Source organism: Sphaeramia orbicularis, chromosome 2 (genome assembly GCF_902148855.1).
Source record: "Sphaeramia orbicularis chromosome 2, fSphaOr1.1, whole genome shotgun sequence".
In the NCBI taxonomy this organism is placed as follows: Eukaryota; Metazoa; Chordata; class Actinopteri; order Kurtiformes; family Apogonidae; genus Sphaeramia; species Sphaeramia orbicularis.
In genome coordinates this window covers 1,046,219-1,060,070 of record NC_043958.1, presented here as the reverse complement: position 1 = coordinate 1,060,070, position 13,852 = coordinate 1,046,219, and positions in this window count along the sequence as shown.

Here is a 13,852-nt window from a genome sequence, read left to right as displayed (position 1 = left end):
AGTCATTGACATGAGTTGATCAGAATAGTTGATCAACTGGTATTAAACATTTAAGATCAGTGGATGGTTTAGGTCGGTGGTGGATGTTTGGGTCTTTAAGGGTTAAGCTTCTCTGTAAAATATTTAAAGTCCATAGCTTCTGATTACCTTTTATAGTTTTTTTTTATAATTGTTGAAATTTTAACTCGTTTTCAGCTTTGCTCTAACAAATTGCTGGTTTTTAGCTTTTTCTTTAGCTTACCTGTGTAATATTTGTTGTTAGTTTTGTGTTTGTTGTAGTCAGTTTCAGTTTGTTTTTATAAACTTTGCCAGTTTTGTTTTGTTTGTAGTTTCTCTGTGTAATATTTGTAGAGTTTCTCTGCTTGTTTTAGCCTTTGTCTAAAATCTTGTTGCACCTTTTTCATCTCATTGCACCTTTTTTATTTTCTGTTTTTTGTAAAAAGTGGTTTATTGCACTTTTTAAAAAAAATCAGTTTATTTAGTTAGTTTGGATTTATTCATGCATATTATTAAATTTGGGACATACACTTTGTATTGAAGTGTAGTGAACTAAAATGCTCCATAAAATGTCACTACATCATGTATAAATGTACAGGTATATTCTGGATGGATCCTATGTAGGGTTCAACCGATATGTTTTTTTTAAAATTTGGTCAGCTAATGGCCGATATATACAGTCGATATTTAAGGGCAATTATTATTATTTTTTTTTTAATACAATTGAAACCCTCAGATAATTAAGATTTTTATGCAGCAATATAAATGAAATTATTAATACATGTACACATAGTACTCTTTGAACATTTATTGAACTTCAGGTGCTGCCCACACAGGTGCCTGATCAAATATCTAATAACATTTTTACTACTGATCAAATATTGACTTTCAAAAAAAATTGAGGCCGACTGTTGATATTGAAAAAAATCTTTATCGGCCGGCTGATATTCTACCTGTAATTCTCTGGTTGAATGTTCAACTTCAGATCGTGTCGTATTATTTCCATCAGACTCATTCATGACCATTTTCTCTGTTTAAACATTTATTTTTATTTTCTCTGGTCAATAAAATATGGGTTTGTGTGATTTGCGAATCATTGCGACATGTTTTCAGTTTCCGTTTTACAGTATTTCCTCCCAGTTTCTGAGGTTTTACTGCGTTCTTGTCCTTGTTTACTCTGTAAAAGTTCTCATGACATAAGGATTATCTGAAAATGTAGCAATGTTTTAATTAACCACAAAATCCAGCCTTAGCTCCTTCGTTAGCGGCGTTGTTGGCGGCCTTCGTCCACTTCCTGTCTCAGTTACCGGTGGTTTTGGGTTTGAACCGTCTGTCAAAGTTTATAAATTATGAATAAAAAGTCAGCATTTTAAGCTTTGGTACAAGTGTTTCCTAACGCAGAGCGAGTGCTCAGAGTTGTAAAAGTTTTCGTTTTAGAGGCGATGTTGTGTTTTTATCCGATCAGTCATCCTCATATTACCCACAAACCCCCCCCCACACACACACACACACACACACACACACACACACACGTGTCAGGAATCCGACCACAGTAACGGTTGGAAACCCCGGCAGCGCTCTGACGGATTACATCACTTTTCCAGACTCCGGGCCCGGACACTCGGGGACTTTTCTCTGAGGAGGGGCTTTATGTAGCGTCGCCGTGGCAACAGATGTCAGCCTGCGGTGGACTATTTGTGTTACGAGGGAAAAATCTGACAAGTTTCAGAGCCGGTCGAATGGGGGGGAAAGAAAATAAGAGCAGGAAATCGGAGTTTTGGGGGTTGGTGGCGATGCCAGGCGGCTGTAATTTCAACCGGTTATGTAACCCATGAACTGGGCCCCATAAAGGACCAGTAATATGAACTGGGACGACTGGGGGGTGATGTAAGGATGTGGATGGAGGTGTGTGTGTGTGTGTGTGTGTGGGGGGGGGTCAGGGGTCGAGCCGCTGTATTAGATCTGTATTAGGGTTTGGTCATGTGACGTTCTCGCTGGAGGATATTAATAGAAAACTCATGTTTTCATTTAGTTCCATGGTTTTTGTTCTGGACGAAGAAGCTGAAACTCTGATACGTTCGTCTGTACCTTTAACAGTAAAACCTCAGCGCAGGGGAGGTAGTCGCAATGTTTTTACGCCTTATCGTCACCTTTAGTTGTGATGGTTTTGCACAGTATCGTCACCTGTAGTTATGATGCTTTTGTGCCTCATCGTCACCTTTAGTTGCAGTGTTCCTGTGACGTATCGTCACTTTTAAGTGCGATGGTTTCGCACTATATCATCACTTTGAGTTGCAATGTTTCTGTGGTGTATCGTCGCCTTTAATTGTGATATTTCTGCACCATATCAACTTCAGTTGCGATGTCTCTGTGCCATGTCATCACCTTTGGCTGCGATTTATTTTTTTTGTTCCTTATCGTCACCTTTAGTTGCGATGGTTTTACACAGTATAGTGACCTGTAGTTATGATGTTTATGCTCCTTATCGTCACCTTTAGTTGCAGTGTTCCTATGATGTATCGTCACCTTGAAGTGCGGTGGTTTTGCACTGTATTGTCACTTTCAGTTGCGATGTTTCTGTGGCCTATCACCTTGAGTTACAGTGTTTTTGTCATGTATTGTCACCTTTAGCCGTGATGGTTTTGCACCATATCGTCACCTGTAGTTATGATTATTTTTGGACCTTATCGTCACCTTTAGTTACAGTTTTTCTGTGATGTATCAGCACCTTTAGCTGCTATGTGTTTTTTTGGTATATCGTCACCTTTAATTGTGATATTTCTGCACCATATCACCTTTAGTTGAGATGTTTCTGGGCCATGTCATCACCTTTGGCTGCGATTTTATTTTATTTTTTTTAAATTTTTTTTTTATGCCTTATCGTCACCTTTAGTTGCGATGGTTTTAGATTGTATAGTGACCTGTCGTTATGATGTTTATGCGCCTTATTGTCACCTTTGGGGGGATTTTTTTTGTGCCTCATCGTCACCTTTAGTTGCAGTGTTTCTGTGATGTGTCGTCACTAGGGATGTGCAGTTAATTGAAATTCAATTACGATTTCGATTACTACATTCAACAATTACAAAAATTATGTAATTGAGAAAAAACGATTATTAATTTTGAGTTGTTTTAATTCACGCGCATGCAAGCTACCATGAGCTGCTCCGCCCCACCCCCGTCTAAGCTGGTGTATTTTTTTTTATGTTTTATGGTGTATTTTGTAGTTTAAAACTGGTTGCAATTTAACATAATAAAAAATTTCAAATAAAATATTAAACATAATTGTAAAAATTAATATATTAAAAAAAACTATATAAATTAAAATGTTATATAAAAACTTGATGCGAGTTCTAGACAGAATTACATATTTAATAATGAATAAATAAATATATATTCAAAAATGATGAAAAATTGCTCAAAGATTTTGTCAAAATTTTGAATAAAAATAGCAAATATAAAACATGTAATATATAAAATGAACATAAAATAATATAAGTTAAAATGTGAAACACACAAATGTTCATTTTTACAAATAGATATGATAAATAAAAATGTAAAAAAATTCCAGTGAAATAAAATACACACCAAATAACATCAAGCAAATAAAACTTCAATAAAATATCTGAAATAGAATCAATTAGATCTGATATTAAAATAGAATAAAAATCAGTTTAGAATAAGTCTGGTCTATATTTACCTGATCACAGTGTTTGGATGTCATAAAATAATATAAATATAATGGATGATATATTATTTAAAAGACCAAACTGTAAGCTCGAACAAAATTAAAAACACATTTAATGTTTCATTGTGTAAAATCTGACCAACAGAGCCGAACTAAAGCCACGTCTGTGTTTTCAGCCTTCGGTCATGGGCAGCGGTGGAAACGCAGAGCAGATGGGACGAAACCCAACGCCGCCGAGGAGGCGGAGCTGTTGCCGTGGGCGACTGCGACTCCGGCGTCACCTGGAAACGGTAAGAACCTCACCTGGTCTGAATTCACAGCGGATCGGAGACCAGTTTCTCATATTTCACTTCATAAACTGTAGAGAACGACATCAAGAAACACACAAGAATAAAAACCAAACTTAAATCCACAGATTTTTACTGTTAGAACCAAAAAGTAGAAACGTTTAACTCTCACTGTTCCATTAAACCAGCCTGTCATAAAAATGGAAAAATGTCCAAATGAAACAAAAAAAGGTGGTAAAATAAAGGCAGGATCAGAAATTTAGAGAAATAAACATAAATAAGACAAAATGAAACTAAAATATGATGGCAAAACGGATATACAAACAAAAACAAAGAAATAAAAATGTGAATAAGATGACGTTAAAGTAAAATAATGTGGTTTTCGCCTTCATTATTAAAGTTGTTCATTTTGTTGTGTATTTTGTTAATTATCTTGTATATTATGAAACATTTTTGCTCATTTTGATGTGGATCATATGTAAGGTAAACAAAATTGGTTCCAGAGTAGATCCCTGTGGGACCCCATAGTTAATATTACCTTACACTTATAAACAGATACAGAACTCGGTGTATTAGGCAGCGAGCCGTGCACCCGTGATTTGCACGGTTCATTTTCGAAAAGCACGGCCAAAAAAACTGGTGCACATGTAGCTCATTAGCCATGCTAATTATCGATACATTGTTCTCGTCCCTTGTCACGGGTATTTCTGTGTTGAAATTCATGCAGTTGGACTGTTAGTGTTCCTCAATGGGGGTGATACCCTGTGTAAAGACCCCCCTGGTCCGAAATTTTTGGGGGGGGGGGGGGGGGGGGCGGCAGCAGGAGGAGGCTCATGATGCTGTTGCGCTATGCCGGAATATTACACACCATGGATCCTTCCCAGTGGATCCTTCCCAGTGGATCCTTCCCAGTGGGTCCTTCCCAGTGGATCCTTCCCAGTGGGTCCTTCCCAGTGGATCCCATGCAGACTGCAGAACCACCTGAAGGCTCAGGTCGTCCTGTTTTCCAGAGTTCTGAATGCGATCAGCCCAGTGGTTCCGTCCCAGTCCATCCTCTCATTTTCCCACCTGATAACATATGAGTGGAAAAACATTCCTTTGGACTCGCACTTTTCCATCTCGCTTCTGCAATGAAGACGAACGTCCAGTGAAACATTTGTCAGCATGACATTCAGGGCCAAGCAGCTGCCGAATCTCTGCGAAAACTATTAACAGCCAAACCTCGGTGGACGGACAACTTCCTGTCCATTTGTTTCCGTGTGCAGGTGCACGTTGAACATACAGGACCGACGATAACGGATTGAAATGGTCCTCCAGAGCGTCGTTCTGCTTCCCCACGGCCTTAAAAAAACCACCGGACCAGTTGGAATTATTTATAGAAACAGAAAGTATGGATCGGACGGTCATCAGGTCGTGGCATAAGGTGAAATTTAAGATTAGTTTGTAAAGTCAGTGTGGATAAAAGTCAAAATGAACCGATTATCAGCTAATGTATCATCACTTATTTGGATCACTGGCTGTTCTTTGAATAGTCTCTGGTTTCCTTCATTGTCTCCAACAGTAAATTAAACATGTTTGACCTGTGGACCGAACACACACAACACATTTGAAATAACACTTTGAACACAGTCAGAGTTAAAACCAACACTCACCAGGTGTTTAAGTCCATCAGTCAGTCAGATAGTATTTAGATAGCGCCACATCATAACAAAAGTGTATTATCTGATGACTCTTTAGATTTAGAGCTGGAATAAACCAGACTCTTAATGGAACCACTCCTGGGGTGTTAAGTATCAACACTATGGTAGTTGATGTTTATTTCTTTACTGTTCTTCTTGTTTAACACTGGGCTCAAAATGACATTCAGGTTTAGATGCATTTTCAGTTTGTTACCATAACTTTTTACATTTAATTTAATTCAGATTCAGAAAACTTGATTTATCCCATACAGGTGTTTCATTAGTAGCTCAGCACAGACATCAGTGAACATTCAAAGTACAACGTGTCCAACATGAATCAGTGTAAAAATACAAGATAGGTCATTGGAAGACAAATAGGTACATTAAGTAATCAGCAATACATTTTTTTTTAAAAGTTAAGGCAAGAACAAAAAAAAAAGTAGATGTATTTCTGCCTGGAAGATCGATTCAGTCTACAACAGTCTAAAACAATTAACAGTTTTAAAAAGATGTACTAATTAACCCTCCGGTATCCGGGTGCGCCTTTTAGGCACACTTTGCACTTCGTTTGAAAAAAAACTTCATATTATTTTTCACAATTTAAATAAGGTTAGAATTCAAAAGTTGTTCATTTTTGCATGATCTTTAAAATTCTGTCCACCAACTCAAATGTGCACATTGTAAACAAAAGAAAATGACCAGACGAGCATCTGTCTGCCAAGTGTGCCTAAAACGCACTATTTCTAACATTTGATCTGTATGATTAGGACTGACCTGGATTTACAAAAATAAAATCAAATTAGAGCAGAAAAATAAATCAATATATAAAATTTAATAGTTTGATTTATAGGTGTGCATTTTATGCACGCTTGGTGACAGATGCTAGTATTTTTTAACATTTGACCTCGCGCCAAAAATAATAATGCAAATTAACCAATGTTGGAGTTAATCACTGACATATGCCAGGATGAAAAAATCAAATAATATTGGATCCACTTTTTATGTAGTATATTGAAAAAAAAAAAATTTTTTGTGTTTTTTGCATCTAAAAAAATGGTTTGTTTACATTACAAACATGGCATTTAAAGGGTTAAAAAATGTGACAATTATTGAGTATTTGGTATTTTTATTTATGACTCAAGTTGATGAAATAGAAAAAAGTGTAAAAGAATTAAAAACAAACTGTATGAATTTTTTTTTTTTGCATTATTCCACAAGTGTGCCATAAAGGCACAGTTGGTGCTTAGTAAGAGCCTTGCTGGACGGGATACCGGAGGGTTAACTATGATTCCAAAATACAGAGCTGAGGATTGACTAAAGAAAATACTCGTTTAAAAGACTAGGATCAGTATCGGCAGTTGAGATAAGGATGTGATTTACCTGAATTAAATTAAATATGTATTCTCTTCTGTTGGATAGTTAGCAATGATTACACGGAACATTTTTTTGGTTTTTTTGTTTTCATGTGGAAACTTTGTTAATTGTAAATGGGGTTCGGCAAAATAAGTCTGAACTTCAACCTAAACCCTTTCTGTCGCATTTCAGTCGCATTATATACAGAACAATGGATAAGTTGTTTTTTGTTTGTTTGTTGTTTAAAGTAATGAACGACCGAATAAACTACTACTTCTACTATTACTACTACTACTATTACTAAATAACCAATGAATACCGATGGAGGCTAAAAGACCCTGTTAGTTCTGCTAATATTAATTAAATGACAGAATTAATGTCATCTAAAAATGGCTGCTGTCAACGTTTAAAAGTGTGACAGCTGAAGGAATCAAACATTTGGAGTATCTGTTGGTTCTCCTCTGAGGTGCATGGTAGCACCGGCCTGGAGGCTTCAAAACAAACTGACTGGACAGCACATGGTCCTTTCCTGACTACTTGAAGCTCCCAGAGGGATGACCGGTATTCCCTCTGGATATTAGTTTATTTGACTGGGACAACGTGCATTCATCAGCAGGACTGTAAATGTACCAGAGTTAGCCTAAAGCCTGTTTTTCAGCTGTTGTCCTGGACAGATGTCAGACAGTCACCCTAAAAACAGTAATACTATAAAAGTCCCACTCATAAGCCATCCTGCAAGAAAATGTTCTATTTTTTCTGCGTTGTTCCATTATCATAATTATTAATTCGGAAGGGCTGGAGCATTTGTCCAAAATGCTTAAAAACAAAACTTCCTACAGACGACAAACTGCATAATCGAGTTATTTCACCTCCTCAGAAATAGGCCTCAGTTCCATTTGCAAGAACCTTAAAAAGATGAATGTAAGATGAAGAAATCAAGAAAATACCCATGGTGCTATAGGGGTAATTTGATGTTTATTGCGATAATTATAAGTATGAGCTGGTATGACCGTTTTTGACCCTGGTTGTAAATACTGGACCCAGATGAGACCAGATGTAAGCGGAGCCTGGTTGTGTTCAGGTTCTGATCTCCACTCCACATGTTCGTAGCTTCGTCCTGTCGTCGTCTTCCTCCCTGCGGGTCTGTTTGACGGATGAGTTACGATCCAGAGGAACACCGGCTCTGTCTCTGATCCGGACCGGGATTCCCTGGTTTCAGGAAGGTGGGCCGACGGGAGGACACGATGAAGGACGGCGGCTGTTTGGTTCAGGGAAACCCTGCAGATCTGCAGATTGATAACCTGAGCTGATGCTGGTGAACTCCCACTGAGTCTCCATTTAAGCCTTTCCACAGACGCCGACCGAAGCCAAATGTTCCGTTTTGCGTCGCTTCTTCTGGAGTTTGAAGGTTCTGCGAAGACAAAGCTGAGTCCCGCTGTTCGGACTCAGGTCTCCTTCGTTGGAACATCCTTCAAAATCTCATGAACTCAGGCCGAGCTTCACAAACAAATGACAGATTAGATGTTTTATTCTGATACCTTGAGACGTATTTATGTAACTGCGTTTTCCTCAGGCCTCGTGGGGGAGGTTCCCATGGCGATGGTGGTTATGTCTGTTTCCAAGACATGTTTGTCCGCCCGATTCTTATGAAATTAATGTCTCAGGGATGCCTTGAGGGAGTTTTTTTTTCCAAATTTGGCGCAAATGTTCACTTGGACCGAAGAATGAGCAGAGTTGTGTTCCTCTAAAGTTCAGTGGCCTCACAAAAAAATGTTTGAGTTTTAAGTGTTTAAACTGGGCTTAGGATGGGAAAATGTCATCGTCTGGGTTGAGCACTGCAATATTTGATGGGTGTTAGAGCTTCATTTTTGATTTGTTAGGTGTTTGAGGTCATTTTCATGATTTAGTTCAGACTTTCAAGGCAATAAAATCACATTATCTGAAGAATGCATGGACATATCTGCACCTAATTTACACTGTGGATGCATCTCAGCATGGAGCAGAAGAATATTGACCTACTTTTTCCAGGTCAAATGGCCTTGTGCAGTTATAATATCTGAGTACTTTCAAATATAAATATGTATGTAATAAGTTTTTCACAAAGACTATGTAATCTAAATTTTGGGGCAGGAACTTTAACAGAATCTTACACTATATTTGGTCGAGGGGGATTAGAGGTATGTAGCAGGTTATGTTTTGCAGTTGTGGTCAGAATTTTTTCATTTAGTGGCATTTTTCATAGACTCAGGCAGAGGATTATGGGTAGTTAAATAGAAAAGAAGAAGGATCGTTGACATGAGATAATTTTTGTCTTGTTTGGATCATTGGTTGGAAAAACTGATCAATAGTAGCATCAGTAAAATAACCTACAGACCTGTGATTGGAACGTGTGTTGAATTACTATTATGACGATTATACCCAGTGTTTCCTGTGGAACTGGGGGGGGGTTCTCTGTAAGTACCGTGACATACCTTACCTCTCTCTCTGTCTCTCTGTCTCTGTCTCTCTCTCTCTCTCTCTCTCTCTCTCTCTCTCTCTCTCTCTCTCTCTCTCTCTCTCTCTCTCTCTCTCTGATTTCACTCAGTACGCAGGAGGTAGACACAGGCCGTACGGTTGCAGGTGCCAGTGTTCGTAGGGGGTTGCTCGGTTTCTGTTTAGCATTTTTAAGGAAAGAAAATAACTACATTACAACAGCATTTAATAATAAAGAATAACTATTATGACGATTATACCCACTGTTTCCTGTGTGTGTGTGGGGGGGTTCTCAATAAGTACCACAACGTACCTTAACCCCTCTTGGTTTCTCTCCAATTTTGGCCAATTCTTATTTTTTGTTGTTTTTAAATTTTACAGCTTTTTACATTTTTTAATCTATTCTGGTATTTGATTCTTTTATTTTGGTTTCATTTATTCTGTACAGCGCTGCTTTCTTCTTTTCGTACAGTTCTATGTCTTTTTAATCTATTCTCAGATTTTATTTTGTTATTTTGGTTTTATTTATTCTTCTGTACGGCACTTTGGTCCACTGTGGTTGTTTTAAAGTACTTTACAAATGAAGTTGGCTTGGATTGGAAGTAGAGTTACTGTGGCATAAATGGACAGTTGATCTGGTACTGACAGGCAGCAGAACCAGCTGATAACAATGGAAGACACAACCACTGACCACCATTCCATGTTGTAAAACCTTAACATTTTACATTCAAGACTTTAATATGCATAGGCTAATGTTTGGGCCTATTTATGATACATTTTTTTAAAATCAAATGTATGGTGTGGCGATGCGTCCCGGAAAACCACAGCAGCAGAAACACTGATACCTAATGTCACTAATTTGTATCATAAAAATCTCCACTTAATTTACAGCTGCTTGAAAGCAAAAACACAATGTTTTTTTTTTTTTTTTCATATAATTGTAAATAATTTCAGGCTGTAACAGGTTAAACCTTGAATAACTCCCTTATTTCTACCGTAAGTAACAGGTTTAGTGTTTTGTGTGAGCTCAGAAGACCAAAACACTGGACTTTTGCTGCTGGAGCTGAAGGTAAAGGTCTGTTTTCAGAACCTGCACCAGCAGCTGGAGCAGAGGTCAGAGGTCAAACCGTTAGACTAGGTGAGTATCTGTTCAGGTCGTCCATAAAACCGAGCCGTTACCAACTGAAACGTGTCATTTCGGCTTCAGCGTCGGCCCGAGCTTCAAGTTTATGTCTTAATTTGCACGTTAAGCGAGGTTTACGAGCATCGGGGTCTTTGGACGTGGTGGTTTTCAGCCCATTTACAGAACAGTGGATGTTTATATTGAAGCGGAGGCCTCAGGCGAACCGGTCGGACTCTCCTGGACGCTAACGGGCTGGAAATTGAAACCAGAGGAGGACGGAGAGGCCGACACATGGAGTCGATTAGAGAGCGAGAGGTGTTCAGAGGAAACAGAAGAAGAAGAAGAAGAAGCTGTTATGTCACACATGGCCCGAGGCAATGCCAGAAACCGGCAAGATTTATGTTTGACTCTGCGGGAGGAGAATCCAGACGTCAACAGGTTCACACAAAGGAATTATTTAACTGTGGAAACACTTTGGAAAGGCTTACACTCACAAATATGCATGTACATGAGGATGCACATGAGAAGGCATCAATAACAGACTCAGATGCAAGAAGAACTCCACCGAAACTTCAAACAGTTAGTTTTCTAGAGTTAATGACCTCTGATTGGGTGTTGTTTTTACAGTCCTGCGGTTTTAAATAAACGTTCTATCGTTTCAGTTTTGTTCCATTATCATCATCATCATCATATCTGTGTGTGAAATAATTTGGAAGGGCTGGAGCAGTTGTCCAAAATGCTTCCAAACAAAGCTGTCCACAGACGACAAACTGCATTATTCAGGGGTTTTACTTCTGCAACTCATGATTAATTGAACGGAACATTATTTCTCTATAGTTTAAAGAGTTTTGCTTTATTACCAGTTTTACTGTTTAAGCCATCTCTTGGTTTGTTTGTCACTATAGAGCAATTTAGTCTAGTTTAATCTTTAAACAAACAAAATTTAGTTAGTTTTTATCAAATTGTAGACTTTTTTTTCCCCTAACTTTTAATCAAGTTTAACTGTTCTTTTGTTGGGTTTAGCATCTTTTAGGTTGGTTTACTGTCTTTTATACTAGTTTTACCATCTCTTAGTTTGGTTTTAGTTAGAGATGTTCCGATCTGATCTAAAGATCACAATCGGCTGCTGATCTGGGGGCGGTAAACAAACGTCCTGCCCCCTCAAATTAAAGTTTCTGAAGATGGGGAAAAGGTGAATTAGCTGCACAACAGTGGGAGGCTTAGAGGAATTAGTAAATCGTCTGTTTCACTTTCACTTTATGGTCTGGTAGTGATGTGCAAGTTGGTTTTTTTTTTTTTTTTTTAAACCCGCAGGGTTTTTGTGGAATTATTTGATCCCACCCAGCCTGACCCGCTAATAAACTGACATTCTTTTGACCTGCCCCAATCTGACCCACGAGCAGTGTTGGGAATAACGACGTTAAAAATAATGGCGTTACTAATGCCGTTATTGTTTTCCAGTAACGGGTTATTTAATTAATTACTATTTGAAACGTTACGCTGTTACAGGCAGTGAAATGTGGCGCGTGACTGTGCACTGATATCTAACAGCTGTTATCTGTCCTGACTCGCTCAGCCAGGCACAAGAGGTTTGACGTTCGTGGTCGAGTCTTTTTAACGGCTCTTTTAATTGATAAGAACTGATTCGTTGTGAGCCGTTCTTCTATTCAAATCACCCACACTGCCTTCATGCTTCACCTGTGTGTCCATGAGTCTTGAGTTGTCCACGCTGCTTTCACCTGAACAACTGACATCTACAAGTTTGAGTTGTCCCAGCACACCACATTCACTTGAACGCAGCAACGTGAGAAGCTAATTAAGGGGAGGGGTTATCAGGGAGGAGCGACTGAAAAAAGTGGAGATGTGGGATTAACTGGAGGAGCATCTTCTATAAATGCAGATATGCACTTATGTGGTGGAAAAGCCGGGCCCTGGTGGACCCCAGCCTCACCAAAGTCATGGTATGAAGTACCTGTCTGCTGTTCTACTCTATGAAACTGGCTCGTGAAACGCGTTAAAAAATCAATTTCCTTTTACATATTTGAAGGTTTTCAAAAAAGTAACGCAATAATTACTTTCCCTGGGAACTAATTACATTTATGAAGGAGTAATTCTGTTACTAATTCAGTTGCTTTTTTGGAAAGTAAATAGTAACTATAATTACTTTTTAAAAGTAATTTGCCCAACACTGCCTGCGAGTAATCCACTGATCCGTGCATCACTAACATACAGCATGGAACACACCCCCATATAATCCCTGGATGATCCTGTTTATGGATGCGTTACAGCAGCGGCAAACATACAGCCTGCTAAAGGTTCTAATTTGTCCCACAGTATGAATTTGGAAAGTGCAAAAATGATACTAAAGTTATTAAGAGTTGGAGGTGTCATAGTTGTTTTCAGGTTCCACGTTCAGACCAACTGTGATCTACAGTAAAGTAATAGTATAATAACCTATAAATAATAGGTTTGTTTGTTGGAGATACTGGGATCCTTCGAAGGTCTGACATTGCGTCATGACATTGTGATGTGATTGGTTGGCGGAGCTGCTGTGTTTTCAGTTCAACAGGTGTTTTGAATGGAGCGAGGTCGTGTCTAATGACGGAGGTGGCGTTCGCCGCCCGTCAAGGCTGAAAACCTCCTGAAAAGCTCCACAGAGGAAGACCAAGGCCGTCCAGCCGCAACCAGGACTGGACCCGGACTCTTTCCTGGGTTATGTAACTGGGTTTGATGGTTTCCAGCGCCTCAGGTCGGCGTGTAGTTCAGGGACGATGCCGTCGGTCCACATGGACGCTGTCCTCGTCCACGTGCATCCCAGTCCGTCTGGTTTTCGTCCGAGCGAAGACTTGATCAGGAGAAACTAGAACCAGGACGACGGATAACACAGAACTCAGAACCCGGAGGCCAAAGAATGACGTCCATCAACTCAGTGATCACGTTGTTCTATCGGACGACACCATGGTGGAGAAATGGCGCTGAGTTTTCATCCCGTTGGAAGGTTGGGGTACTGGTTTAGGCTCCAGATAACTGGACTCAGATAACGAACAGGATCTGATGGTTGAGTTGAGTTTCATTTTTTTAATTTTAATTTTATCGTTTCATCTTGTGTTTTTTGTTGTTTCGTCAGTTTAGGTCGAAGTCAGTCTTGATGTCGATGATGCAAAAATGAGCAATAATTCACCTGAAATTTTATTTCAATTTTATTTGACAGCGGTAACACATTTAACCATTGTTACATTTTAAAATATGTAACCGA